At 37.2% G+C, this 13,918-nt stretch overlaps 1 protein-coding gene across 3 annotated transcripts in view; it reads right to left on the bottom strand.

The window, feature by feature from the left end:
* GAS2 (growth arrest specific 2) overlaps window positions 1-12,290 on the bottom strand; it is a 124,866-nt gene extending 112,576 nt beyond the window's left edge. Inside the window, exon 1 of one of the 3 annotated variants that reach the window (XM_060018613.1) lies at window positions 12,222-12,290. The gene's annotated coding sequence lies outside the window, so the exon portion shown is untranslated. Of the gene's footprint in view, window positions 1-6,810; window positions 7,087-12,221 lie in introns of those variants that run through there. The other 2 variants (XM_060018611.1, XM_060018614.1) reach the window with 2 other exon arrangements.
* Window positions 12,291-13,918: the final 1,628 nt, after the last annotated feature.

The following is a 13,918-nucleotide window of genomic DNA, read 5'->3' as shown; positions in this document are numbered from 1 at the left end:
CTCATAAGTTTATGTGTAGAACTCCATTCTGTATGCAAATAGTGACTATAAAATAACCAAATGCATTATGACTGAATGAAATGAAAATGAAGATGTTTGCAAATGACAAAAAGTAAGATTTATATGATATAATGGGGTTTTCAGCTATATTTATTACTAATGGTATTTTAAGTTCACCAGTATAAGTTGTATATATCCTTGTCAGTTTTATCATTTGAAACGTTACATAGCATTCTTTTCCAATTAATCTCAAACTCTAATTCTCTTAGCCTCGGTTAATTTTTGCCTTTTAAAGACAGCTTTTAAACAAAATAAGACATTGGTGTTCAGAAAACTGTAAAATGTGACAGTTTCACAAACATTTTGCTGTAGCATTTGAAAAGACTGCTGGGAACATGGTTAAACACCTAAAAAGTGTCATAAATATATAATTTAAAAGCACAGACAATTTAATTTCCAGAGAAATTATGCTTTGAAGTAATTTTTGCAGAAAAAAATTACTGTAAGTTTTCTTTGAAAACACCTTCCATAAATCTCTGTATATCTAGTCATCTAAAGTAATAACTAGTGAAAATATGAAACATTTTAATATACCTTGTCATATGCTACTAAATTGTCATTACAGGGACCAGAAGATCACAATTGTCTATTTTCTTTTGCAGTTAATCATGACATTATTCATATAAAGTCCTAAAGATTCTCCAAACCCTGTGACTAAACCAGAAGGCTAAAACATTTTTTGCCCCAGTTCTTTAAAAAATAGGTCCAACCCCAGGAAAACAAAACATTTCCCAGTAGTTGGTTAGGATTCCTACAGGCTAGCTAGCCTCAGAAACAAACATTTAAGTAATAAATACATTTAAGCACATGATTCATACATTTAAATAACTAATTGAAATCTTAAAAGGGTTACCTCTAAAATGCCTTTCTTCTCAAGACACAATATCTCCTGCTACTTTCCTGAAAGTGAGATGTGGTAGTTCAGTAACTTTACCTACATCCTATTATGTTCTCTGCAACTTCCATTTAAGCATCAGAGTCCTATTTTGCTTTGTAAAAGCAAGAAGACACCTCAGATTCGTAAGCTCATTGTCCAGCAAAGAATTCATCAAGGGATAGTTTACAGTAAGCCTAATGGCATGTAACAGTTTCAGTGAGCCAGAGGGACACAATCTGTCCCCTCAATGCTTCTAAACAGTGAAGTTTTTATTTTCCTTGACAGTGGCACATTTATTTCTCATGTAGTCTGTCCTGTATTTTGCCAGAAATGTAATTTAAACTATCTTCTAATATTTACAGATGATCATTAAGTTAAAACAATAAGAATAACTAAGCAATGTTTGTTACGCCGCTTTGTATATAATCAAAATTATATGTAAAGTGAAAAAAAAGAAAGAACAGTTATATTTTCCCAGGAGGCAAAGGTAGGAGAAAGAAGGCTTAGTGGGTAATTAGCATCTGACAGTAGTTAAACAATGAAACATATGCCAAATATGTAGACACCTAAGTCACTGTCATAGATAGGGACTCTTCTGTTTAAGGGACTCTTCTGTTTAAGTCCCTTTTGAAAAAAATTAGGATTTTGATCCAAATTCTTCTGATCCTTTTTTCACATTTTAAATCACCATCAAACTTGGCATGACTCTATGGTTTAGCTGAAAGTCATTACATGGTGGTCTTGGATTTAAATATAGCTGAGATATGAATAGAAAAGATGAAAATGGACCCAGCTAGCCGGATCAAAATTTGGAGTGTGAATTACCCCATGTTGAAGCAGTTTCCAAATGAAATGATTAAATTGCGGTGAACAAAGGTCAAATAAATTTATATTACCCAGATAAAAAGATCACTACAGGATTATAAACCTTTTATAATTTTCAACAAATGTTTAATCCATCTGAATGAGTTGAATTAGATCACAAAGAACAAATTACAAGACAAAGGTCATTTCTGATCTTTTGAATTCATTCAAACATCTTCGAAAACCACCAGAGATACCAAGGGGTAGCTTTTAAGACAGGAAATGAAATGATACACTGACTTGAAGAAAAAAATAGGTTTTGGAGAAAGAGAAACTTCTTTTTTTGTATAACATATCTAAATACTGAAAGATGTTACTATTAAAATTCATACAACCTAAATATTTAAAAAGCTTGATAAGTAACTTCAGTAATTACTAAGCAAAGCCAATCGCTTTGAAAAAAGGAGTAAGGATTCAAATGCTTGTATGCCTTCTTCAGACTATGGCTTCTCCAAGCTTTACGGGTCTATCTAAAAACGGATAACTCAACCCTCAGGATTTGGAATTCAGAAAAATAAAACTTAAAGGGAAAAACATGCAGAAACTTAATACAGAATTCTTCAAAGAATGTGTGTGCGTGTATTTTTTTCTTTCTTTCCATAGAAGTGATTCTGGAATAACCATTATGAATATGATGAGACTTGAACCAGCCCAGGGGAAGAAGAAAAAATTAATGACTCCATAAGTACAATATCACATGTTTTAAAGATTCTGTTTAGTCTGTTGTTCCAGAATCCCAGTTGAAGACATAGTTTTGACTCTGAGGAAAAAGTATTCTTTTTCACCACCTAGAGGTGTGCTTCGATTATGACCAAGATGGTTTCTGGTTTATCTCTAGTCTTTGTTGCCATATTATAAAAAAAGTATCGCAATATTGCATGGAAAATAAATTGGAAAGACAGAAAAATAAGAATAAAATGATAAACATTATATCACTACTGTCTGATATGAAATTCTGCTAAGAAGCGTGAATAATAGAATATTAGAGCTGGAATCAGGAGTCCTGGGGTCAAATACTGGCTCTACTACCTGGCTATTTAGTAGTTGTTCTATCCTAGTTATATGACTTTTTCTCTTTGTACTTGAGTTCTCCAGTATGTATAATGGAGGTTAACACCTCACATATACGTGTGAAGATGAAATATTTGTGTCAGTATTTGGCATATATTGTACATTCAACAAACACTAGCTAAATTGAAATCATCACCATAGGAAATATGCAAAAATAAAGCTTCCACTGACTTATTTTAAAAAGAAAAGAAATTCTGTAACAAAAATAGGAATATTTTGTAGAACTCTAGATAACTAAGAAATGGCAAAAGCCAGGGGGAGAAATGAAAACAGATAAAGAATTGATGAAATAAAACCATAAATAATGGAAAATCCCAAGTTTTCTTCATATTGAGAGGGATGAAACTCCCAGGATGATGAGTGAAATGCTGAACTCCAAGATGGGTAGTTTACATGTTTTTAAAAACAAATTTTGGTAACATATTATACTTCATTTTGGCATCAAAGACTCATAAGCTATTAAGAAAGGGGAATGCCATGCCTCTCAAAATAAATGTGAAAGGATGTCACCACACCCTTCCCCCCCACAAAGACACCTAACTGTGGCCATTTAAAACAGAGTGCTAATGAACCCACAGTCAAGGGTCCCTGCACTAAAGGTCACCTTTGTTCTGATTTAGAGCATCGACCTCCCCTCTGTCTAGTCAGTTTTGTGTGCTATGGGTGTGAAACAACTAAGAAAACAAAGTTTATAGGCCAATAACACTGTCTTTTACAATTAAAAAAAATAAAAACACCTTAAGCCAAACACCCTTCCATAATCTGGAAGGAGAAAATGCTATCTTTCAAACTAGACTCAAAGAATTAACAACCAAGGATAGCTCTAGATGGCTCTTTCACCATTCCGAGTTCTTTACGCCTATGTGATTCACTTTGGCTGGCCAATAATATATCTACAAAGCTATATATTCTCAACCAATGTCATGAATGTAAAATCTTAACCTAAGAATCTGAACAGAAAATAAAAGTCCAAAATGTAATCAGAAAGGTGATTCTAGATCTTGTAAATGGACCTCTGCTTCTGGCTAAGGGGAGCAACTTGTCCGAAATTAAAAAGCGCCAAGTGTAAAAGCAAAATGACACTCGTTACTAGTTTTTCTAATTATATAATAAAATCTTTAAACTCAAATGGACCTTAGAAGATTTACCAGCCAAATTTCTGGTTATTAATAAGGGACTGGAAGCCTAAGACATTTTGGCCTAAGTAACAAGTCTAGTTAGTCATTAAAAGTACCCTACTCAGCCCTTCTGGTGCCCAAACTCAAGGAATGCTAACTCTCTTCCAGGAATCTTTTTCTTATTTTGCAGCCCCATGATGAGTTGTCTTGAACCAAATGATGGTATACCTACAATAATAATTCCTTCTCAAATCATGACCAAAATATTAAGACTGAGTGGGAACTAATTCCTTATATTTTCTTGGCATTAGAGATTTTTAAGTTTTTTTTTTTAATTATACTAAAGTATTCTTCCAAACAATTTAGCTCAGGTTTCTGGACCCCTACCAGATTAATTTCAAACTTAATTTGAATAGAAAATCACCTGAAAGCCATTAATTGATTAGGATGTTTGAGGACTTACATCAAAATTTAACCTAAGTTGATTAAGTAAATCTTAATTCATAAGAAGATGTTGTTGTGTGTGTGTCCATGTGTGTGTTGTTTGCAATAAAAAGATTTCTGTTTTACGTAACTATAGTGTAGTTGAGAGCTAGCAGAGTTCTACATTCTGTTGAATATATATGTACTCTCATGTAAGGGGAGAGCATTAGCAAAAACTCAGTTGCTTTGACTCTGAAAACATTTAGGACAGAAAAATTACACAAGCATCTTACTCTTTTTGCCAAGAGATATTTTCTACCTTTACTCCAATTCTTTTCTCTAGTCAGAAAACACTGAGTGGAAAATCTTGATAGTCGTCCAGGAGAAATTAAAAGAAACAGCGGGATCTCTGTGCCACCGTATCAAAACCACAAAGATACCGAAATTACCTTAACATCAGCTCCAGTTTTAACAACTCCCTCTGCAAACAAACTGTTAGAGCCTCATTATTTGGTTTCAACCAAGGTAACTTTGGCCTTCCAAAGGCTCCCGAAGTCTATAAATATAAAGCAGGCTTGCAGGCTTGAAGCAAAATTCTAAAATTATGCATAACATACTTAGGATTAATATAAGACCTGACATTCTTCCATACCTGCAAGTTTAACTAAAATTTCTTACCAAGATGCTAGGACACTCAGTGGCAATCACAGTACCTTTTGCACCAGATGAAATAAATTTTGCCTTGTGAGTTTATTTCCCAGCAAAGCACAGTCCACATCACAAAAGTATGGTGTGTAACACTAAAATGAAGAACTAAGCCCCAAGTTCAGTAGCACACAGGCTGAAATACAAGCTACCTTTCCCTTTCAGAGCCCACTCAGGGAACCGTGTACTAAAGCTGCAAGGTGCATTGCAAAGGCTGCCTGTCCCATGCCTCAGATATCTGTCCCTTACCTTGTCTTAGGCACTGAGAACCAAGATGCCCATGCTGGAGAGGACTGCCACAGTCACCACCTCCTCCTCCACAGTTAGGGGGGAGCATTCCTCGAGAAGGAACTCATTGATCAATTTCAAAGACAGGCTGGGCAAACCAGATCCAGCTGGAGTTAATCAGCGTCCACACTGCTAAGATGTTAGGGAAGAAAACCAGTGAGCAGAGGCCTCCTCAGCCTTGTCTCTGTGAATCTCAGGGGGTAGGTGAGGAGAAAAGGTGGATTTCCTCTGCCTGGCTGGCACCTCCGACCTGTCTGAGCCTTTATTTAACACTAGGAGGCCTAATGGGTGTTCCTGTGCACATGCAGATCTTATTTCCTGGGCATAAGATCTCCCATAGTTGATCTAGCTTTGTAGGAGAGGGTGCTTGGGGAGAGGGAGGAGTTTACAAGAGAGACAGTAAAGTTTTGCAAACTCTTCACTGTAAGAGGATGAAGATGAAGAAGGTGGGAGAGAGGAAAGGTTTTGATTTCCAAAAAGGTTAACTGGAGGAAAGTGGACAATCCCCCCACCCCACACACACACACCCCAATTGTACTGAAAGGTAGAAGACAGAATCTGTTAACCCCTGCTTTTGCTTCCCCTCTATTCATGACAGTAGAAACTTCGGATGTCTGGACTAGGCTAATGGCAATTTATTAGGCTGATAGAATTTAATCTTGCCAGAATCGTTAATGCCTCCAAAGCCAAGTTGGCTCCTGTGCTCCCCAAATAATTTCAGATTCCAAAACCTTGCTCTTTGGACGAGAAGAACAATACCAGGCAAAAAAAATCGCCCCAAAGGGGGTTGATTCATAGGCTAGCCTAGCGTTTGTTTATTCACGTAGCAAAAGCTCGACTCTGTCAAACTCATCAGTGGAAGACAGCATCACCCCAAATCACGCGTGTCGTGCTCTTTCCCCCCCTCCCGGCCTCCTTGACTCAAGTAAAGCAATAAGGATCAATCCATTAAGACCATCCCCCCTCCGCTTTCCTCTCCTCAATAAGGGACAACGCTGAGCATGCAGACAGAGACCCTCTGCACGAAATGCATATGTGTGTCTTTACAATCGTTGTGCTAATGAGAAATCCTCACTCCTGTCCCCGGTTGGCTGAGCCGCCCCAGCGGGTTTCTTCGTTGCGGCGGTCATTTGGACTGTTCCACAATAGGGATGAGGAACACATGGTCGCTTCCAGGGAGTCAGAGAGTCACCCACTGCAGTGACCACACACCGAGCGCCACAGCCCGTCCGGCTGTCCGAGGCTCTCCACCCTTCCCAGCCGCGTGCCCGACGTTACTGGCAACGACGGCCCCCCTCCCCTGCCGCCAGCCGTGCAGCAGAGGCCGGGGCTCCGCAAGCCGGGCTGCAGAGCGCTCACGCCGCGGCAACGGCGGCGGAGAGCGGGGCCCGCCCGCCTGCTCACCCCCGCGTCCGGAGCTGGGCTGCTGGCGGCTCTCAGGGGCACCGGAGCTCCCGGCTCGGCTCCTGCAGCGTCTCGGGGCCGGCCCCTTCCCGGCGCGGGTCCTGCGGCAGCCGCTCTCCGCACCCCACCAGCCCGGCGGCAGCGGCAGCAGCTCCAGCCGCGCTGCCCCTCTTCATACTTCTCTGATGGCTCCTCTCGGTGCTGTTTGGGAAAACGATTTTTTCCCCCTGCCAGAAACAGATTTCCTACATTTCATCAGTCCACATAGACCGAGCGGAAGTAAAATGCTTACTTTTTCTGGTGGACAGCAAACGCAATTGACACTGATTTACCCTTCAAACGGGGAGAGATTGTATTACAAGCCCTTGGCAGCAATTCCGAGGTTGGGGCCAAGCTCCGGCCCCCTCCCGGTCCCCCAAACACTAACCTAAAGGGCGGGGGAGAGCGGTGGGGAGGGGATCATATTTAACTCGGAGGTTTTAACAAAGTCAGTGGCTTTAGCACAATATTAAAATTGGGTGTTGGGAAGGTTTTGCTTTCCTGGTCAGTGATTTTGCAGACTCGGAGGCGTGAGCTTGCCAGTAACTTGGGCCACTCTTCGTTAAAATTGAACAATTTGATTTCTTACAACTCCCTTTAAATATCAGACTTTAGAAGAGGCTGTATTTCACGGCTGTTTTCGCTTTACAAAAGGAAATACAGTTCCACCCTTCCTTCTCTCAGCCTCAGCTCAGTATTATGTTGAATGTCATAGACAATTTTCTCCAACTGTTGTTTATTAGGGTATGTATTCTGAGACGAAAAGTCTCCCCATGAAGCAGACAGATGTTCAAGTGTCTGCTTCACCTCTAATAGACATGTGACCTCTTGTTGAGTGTCCTAATCGCCTCAGGTTACTACTTTCCGTGGAGTGTAGGTGAAAATGATCATACTTTTTTGTTGTTGTCGTTTCCATGTTCATCAGTTTCACAAGCATTTCTATCCAATGATCGTGTGGCACAGGTATTCTAGTCCTCTCTTGGATATCATGTTTAAGATGGTGAGCAATGTACCAACACACCCAGCCCAGCCTCCCCCCCACCCCCCCCCCAAAAATAGAAACTACCTGTGGATGGATAATAGCAAACTGATGTGGGTAATTTTAGATATAACTGAAAAAAATGCATTTTGTACTTATTGCTTTCATCTGGAAATGGTTATCTGCTCTAAAACAGCTAGAAACTGCATCAGTTCTTTGGTTGTAGTAGCTAGCGGTGCAAATAATGAAGAAGGGAAGAAAACAGATGGAAAAGTTTGCTGGCGCTGAACTCCAAGCTTTTTATTTTAGTTCAGTTGGGTACTGCAGTTAGCTCCATATTCCTCCTTAGGCTTCCCGGAAGAAAGGGAAAAGAGCCATTCCTCATTTTAAGGAGAAACAGCATTATAAAAAGGCCTATCTTACTGCTTAGATATACATCAACGAGAACAACAAAACATACAGAACAGGTTACTGATGAATTTGAGCAATCATTCTGATAATAAAAATTTTCAAAATTTAACCAGATAGATCTGAGTGTTACTACAGGCCCAACAAAGAACTCTTAGTTTCTGAACCTATAAAATTTAAGTAAAATCAAACATCCTTGATAATTCTTCATGATCAAAATATCATCAGCCAATAAATGTTAATTTCAATATCTTCAGGGTATAAGAGTTCAAAAAGTTTAACACCTAGATTTTCAAAAGCTCATAGTCTCCTTTCTATATAAATATTCTTGTCACATTATTCAATATTGACATTATAAAAAGCAAAGTGTAAAGACAATATTTTTGTTGACTAAGGGACAATGTTAAACCCAGTTTGGGAAAATAAGGAGGCTTCCAGAAGCTTTGGGAGAACATAATCGTTCAAATTACTCCCTTTCATGCCCCTTTCTTCCAGGTATTTTTAATTTTAAATTCTGCCTTATATCAGATCCTCTTTCCTTTTTAGCAAAAGCCAAAAGGATAACACTAGGAGAAATATGTATTTTCTCCCTTAGCATCTATGAGTTGTGCTGAGTATTCTTTTGGTGACAAAAGAGAAGTAATACAAAAGATTTCTGAAGAGGCAGCAAAGTAGTGTTTTCATTTAAATTTTTTTCAGCATTTGTAACAATTTCCATTTGATCTTTATTTTGTGTTTTTTAAATCAAATTTATACTTATGTATTCCAATCAGTCACTTATAAAAATTTGTCAGAAAATCTTTTCATCCAAGAATTTTCTTGCCTTGGTCTCAACCTAAACATATTTGTCTTAGGAAACCATAGTGCAACTGACTCAATGATAACCTCCCTCATGTGAGGTGAAGGAAGCGAATGCCTCACCTAACGGGGTGAAAAATGTCTAAATACATTCTTGAAACATAATGGCATAAAAAGGAAAAGTCAAGCCAAATTTAAAGAAAACATAGTATTGTTTTCCTTTTTAAGTTATCACAGTTTTGAAGACTTTATATTAAGAATTCCTGGGTTACTACGTTTTTCAGTGTTCTAAACCTTCAACATTGTCTTCAATATGAACTGTGCCTTTTTCTAAATGTAAATATATATATATGTGTGTATATATATGAATATATACATATATGTTTAAAATGAGCAATAAAAGTATTTTTTTCCTCATTTATAGGTTAGCCTCTCCTCACCCCTCACCCCTCACTCATGGAAATAATATAAATGCACTTATTCTGAAAAGTGGGACAAACCTTCAATAGATGATGAAGATTATCAGGAATTTTGAAATAAATTATGTGGGAAGAGACACTAGATTAAAGTAAAATAAATTTCCAAGGGTGACCAAGACATTCTTATATCCCTAAATAGCTTTGAAAGGGCACTTAAAGATGGCAAGTGATAGCTTTAGAAGCAAGTGAGTAAAATGATACAGAAAGCAGCATGAAGACATGTAATGGTGCTGAAGAAATGCATAAAGCAATGTAATAAGTGAAAACATTTATTTATGTTTTATTGAAATAGTTTATCAGTGATGTAAAATATGTTGGTATTTCCCTACCTAGCTAGCATCTTGGCCCATGATACAGGCCTTCAGTTGACTTACACTGAAATAAATTTTTTTAAATCTCATAAGGCAAACAAAATGGATTTTATAAGTCCTAGTATGGAAATTACAAATACTGTTAGGGATAAAAAGTCAATGCTATTACTTTTTATCAGTATTCATGTATAAAACTACAAAGAATGAATTAAATGGGAGAAATTTCACGGGAAAATTCAAGATATACTCTCAGTTTGATATGCAACTTTAAAAAATCTATTGCTTTACTCTCAACGGAGAACTTTAAACTTTATAAGTACAACACAACAGTAGCACAGATATCTGTTCCCTACTGGGAAGACGCATATTTTTGCAAACTGTGTGTTATATATGACCATATGTCTTCTAATTTTTATACAGGGGATAGATTGAAATCATTTTATGAAATATGCCATCTATCTTGTCTAGTTTTAAAATATCCTATGAAATATATCCTGTTATGTGATTTTTCTTGTGTAGGTTGGAGTTGTGCTTTTTATTTTTCCAAATATTTGTGTGGCTTGTTTCAAAATCTTTTATTAAAATATCATGCCATCCTAATTGCAAGAAGCTCGAACTTAATATGAATGTTTAAGATAAAATATTTTTACTTTTATAACCTTCTCTTTCTTTTACACGACTGTCATCTCCAGTATCTAAAATACCATTGAGCATAGAGTAGGCACTCAGTAAATAATTGTTGAATGAACAAATGACCATTATAGAAGAAGCCAATCTCTTAAGAAGCTTACTGCTAATTGGTTAGATTTTTATATATTGTCTTTAATTTAATAGTTTGGAACTTGGAATAGAAAAATAATGTTAAAATACCATTATAAATGATGGTTTCATCCCCAAGTTAGAATAATTTCATCTGGTTAAATGCAACTAGAGTTCAGTAAAACAGATGCTTGCCTGTGTGCCAGGCTTATAAATGAGGTCAGTCTGTGTCACTTGTCACTTCATTAAAAATCAAGGTTGACTTGGACTCAAGGTTTAATCATAACCAATACTATGAGTGCAATGAAAAGTAATAGAAAATATTACTACTTCAGTGGCTTTCAAACTTTTTTTATTGTGACCCACAATAAGAAATACATTATGGAACAGACACATAAAAACACACTCAGACACACAACCAAAACATGGTTCACAAAACAGTACTTACCTTCCTCAGTTAATGCACTCTGTTATTTTTCTGTTTGGCTTTATTCTAGTCTTTTCTATGCCATTCAGTTGAAAAGAGATGTTGTTGGGGAATTGCTAAATTTATTTCAAAGCCCACAATTTGAAAAAGAAATCTGACTTAGAAACTAAGCTAAGGAGAAGATCCATCAAAATGGAGGTAGGGCATCAATGAACAGATGGTTTCATTATAAAGAACAAAACAGACGTGCATATATAGTCTCAGAGGTAGACGATGTGATGTCCGTCACAATATCCCAAACATTGTACACCTCATACCTCCATGTCTTTGCTCATGCTGACTTGAATGATCTTCACCTTTAACTTTCTCCCTTTGAAGAAATCAGATTCATTCTCCCAGGACCAGCTTAATCGTCATCCTCTTTGTGGTTCTCTTGATCTCCCTGACAAAATATTGCTATGCCTCTGGGTCCAGTGCTCTGGGAATTTTTCCATTTCTTTTATATCTCATTTAGGACATAGTATCACAATTATTTTTGTATGCATGTATCTCCTCTACTAAACTGTGAGACCCTGGAAAGCAGAAACTAGTTACCTATCAAGTGCTCAGCACAGCACCAAACCCAAGGGTGTTGAATGATTGAATGAGTAAATAAATGAACCATAAAACCACTGACTATCTGAAAGGGAAAAATCGGGTGTCACTGGGTGATGGGACAAATACAGGAAGGAAGGACTATGCCCATCAAAAGGGAACTAAATGGAAATTCCTCTGTAAAGATGGCACCAGCTATTAATTTTGCATCATTGTGAATAGAAAAATTTACATTATAGGCGAAATTTTACTGTCACATTTCTTGGGACTCTATTGCAGGTAGACCGCGGTCCAGTTATCCATTTATTTTTAATCCTGATAATGATAAATTTAGGATTACAGCTCTTCCTCCGCTTATGGTGGGGTTACATCCCGATAAACACATCATTGTAAGTTGAAAATGTCATAAGTCAAAAATACATGTAATATACCTAACCTACATTAAACATGCTCAGAACACTTACCTTAGCCTACAGTTGGACAAAATCATCTAACACAAAGCCTATTTTATAATAAAGTATTTAATATTTCATGAAATTGATTGAATACTGTGCTGAAAGTGAAAAACAGAATGGCTGTATGGGTAAAGAATGGTTGTAAAAGTATTGGTTGCTTACAGTAGTGATCACATGGCTGTCTGGGAGCTGCGGCTGCCCGGCATCATGAGAGAGTAACGTACTGCATATCACTAGTCTGGGAAAAGATAAAAATTCAAAATTTGAAGTCTGGTTTCTACTGAATGCATTTCACTTTGGCACCATCTTAAAGTCAAAAAATCATAATTTGAACCATCATAAGCTGAGGATCATCTGTATTTTGTTGAAGGATGAGAAAACTTGCGGAAATTTCCATTACTGAAACTATAACTTAGTTCACAAATATGGAATCTTTGCCACTGCTGATTTATATGAAGCATTTAGAGAAATGGCTCTTAAATTTATCTCATCAAAGGGCTTTTCTAGTACCAAATAGTAGACCAGGCAATATGCCAAGAAAGGTAGCACACCTAACTCAAAGTGAGAGATGTGGAGAGATACTCTGACACCAGGAAGGGGTCAGGGTCGGTGGGGCTTCTCTTGGCAGAAGGAAGTGTTGCCATCCTGCTGCTGTCGCCAAAGCCACTTGGACTCTAGAGCCATTTGCAAAGAGATTTCACCAGCCATTATTCCCACCAAAGCTGCCAAGGAAGAGACATATTAAATTGTACTAATAATAGTTACCGCAGTTGAAATAATAACTAAGAGTCCAGATTTGGAGACAGATAAAACCAGGGTCAAGTTCTAGCTTCTCCACTTACTTGCTGAAAATTATAGGCAAATTACTTAACCTTTCTAACTATAAGTTTCCACAACTGTGAAGTGGGGTTAACAAATAGCCCCTCTCATAGGCATGTCTTGAGCATTATATAAAATAATACATGTAAAATATTTAGTTTACTGTCTGACATACAAGTGTGAAATTAAGGTTAGGTATTTTATTATTAATTGACGGCCTAAATCATCTTATTTACTCATTATAATAATCCCCTGGGATAAGGAAATTCTCATCATTAAAAATACAGAAGATCAGCGAATTTTATGTGTCCTTTCTCTGAATCTTTCTCTCCTCCCCACTTTATGACATTCCATTTTATACCCTTTTAGATATCCATGTTTTTTTCATTCGTTATTTAATCATTCATTCTCCACTTCCTCTGTGTAATTTTTTTTTTGATTTGTTACTCCTTTTATTTAAGAGGCAATTTCAAATTATGAATGGGAAATTAATTACAAAATACTACTGATGATTTACAAAGACATCTTGGTTATTGCCTAATACTTTGTCCTTATCTTTATAGAGATTGGTTTTTTAAAATAAATATTCTGATCCTATGAAAAGCATTTCAAATACCATGTACTTCTATGTAATAGTCATCCTATTTAAATGTTAATAAAATCTGTTTGCATGTACATTAAAAAAACCAAAACATGAAAATATCAAAATGCCAAGTTATAATACAGTGTTACAAGTGGATTAAAGAATAAAATGAAGTCATAATACCAAGGCTTTTTTCCTAGTTTATGAAAGCTTCAGTTTAGTGAAGCTTAAATCAAGACCTAAAAATATTTGGAATTGTAACTAAGTTACAAACAAATAAATGGTCTGCTCCCAGAGATCAGGAGTCTAATTGGAATTATTGACTCTCCATGGAGAGTCATTCTGAACCTCTGTGTAATTTTTTTTTGCGGTACACGAGCCTCCCACTGCTGTGGCCTCTCCCGTTGCGGAGCACAGGCTCCGGACGCGTAGGCTCAGCGGCCATGGCTCACGGGCC

The sequence above is a fragment of the Delphinus delphis genome, chromosome 8 (assembly GCF_949987515.2).
Source record: "Delphinus delphis chromosome 8, mDelDel1.2, whole genome shotgun sequence".
Lineage (NCBI taxonomy): Eukaryota > Metazoa > Chordata > Mammalia > Artiodactyla > Delphinidae > Delphinus > Delphinus delphis.
Note: the sequence above shows the minus strand (reverse complement) of the source record. Positions and strands in the feature narration are given on the sequence as shown.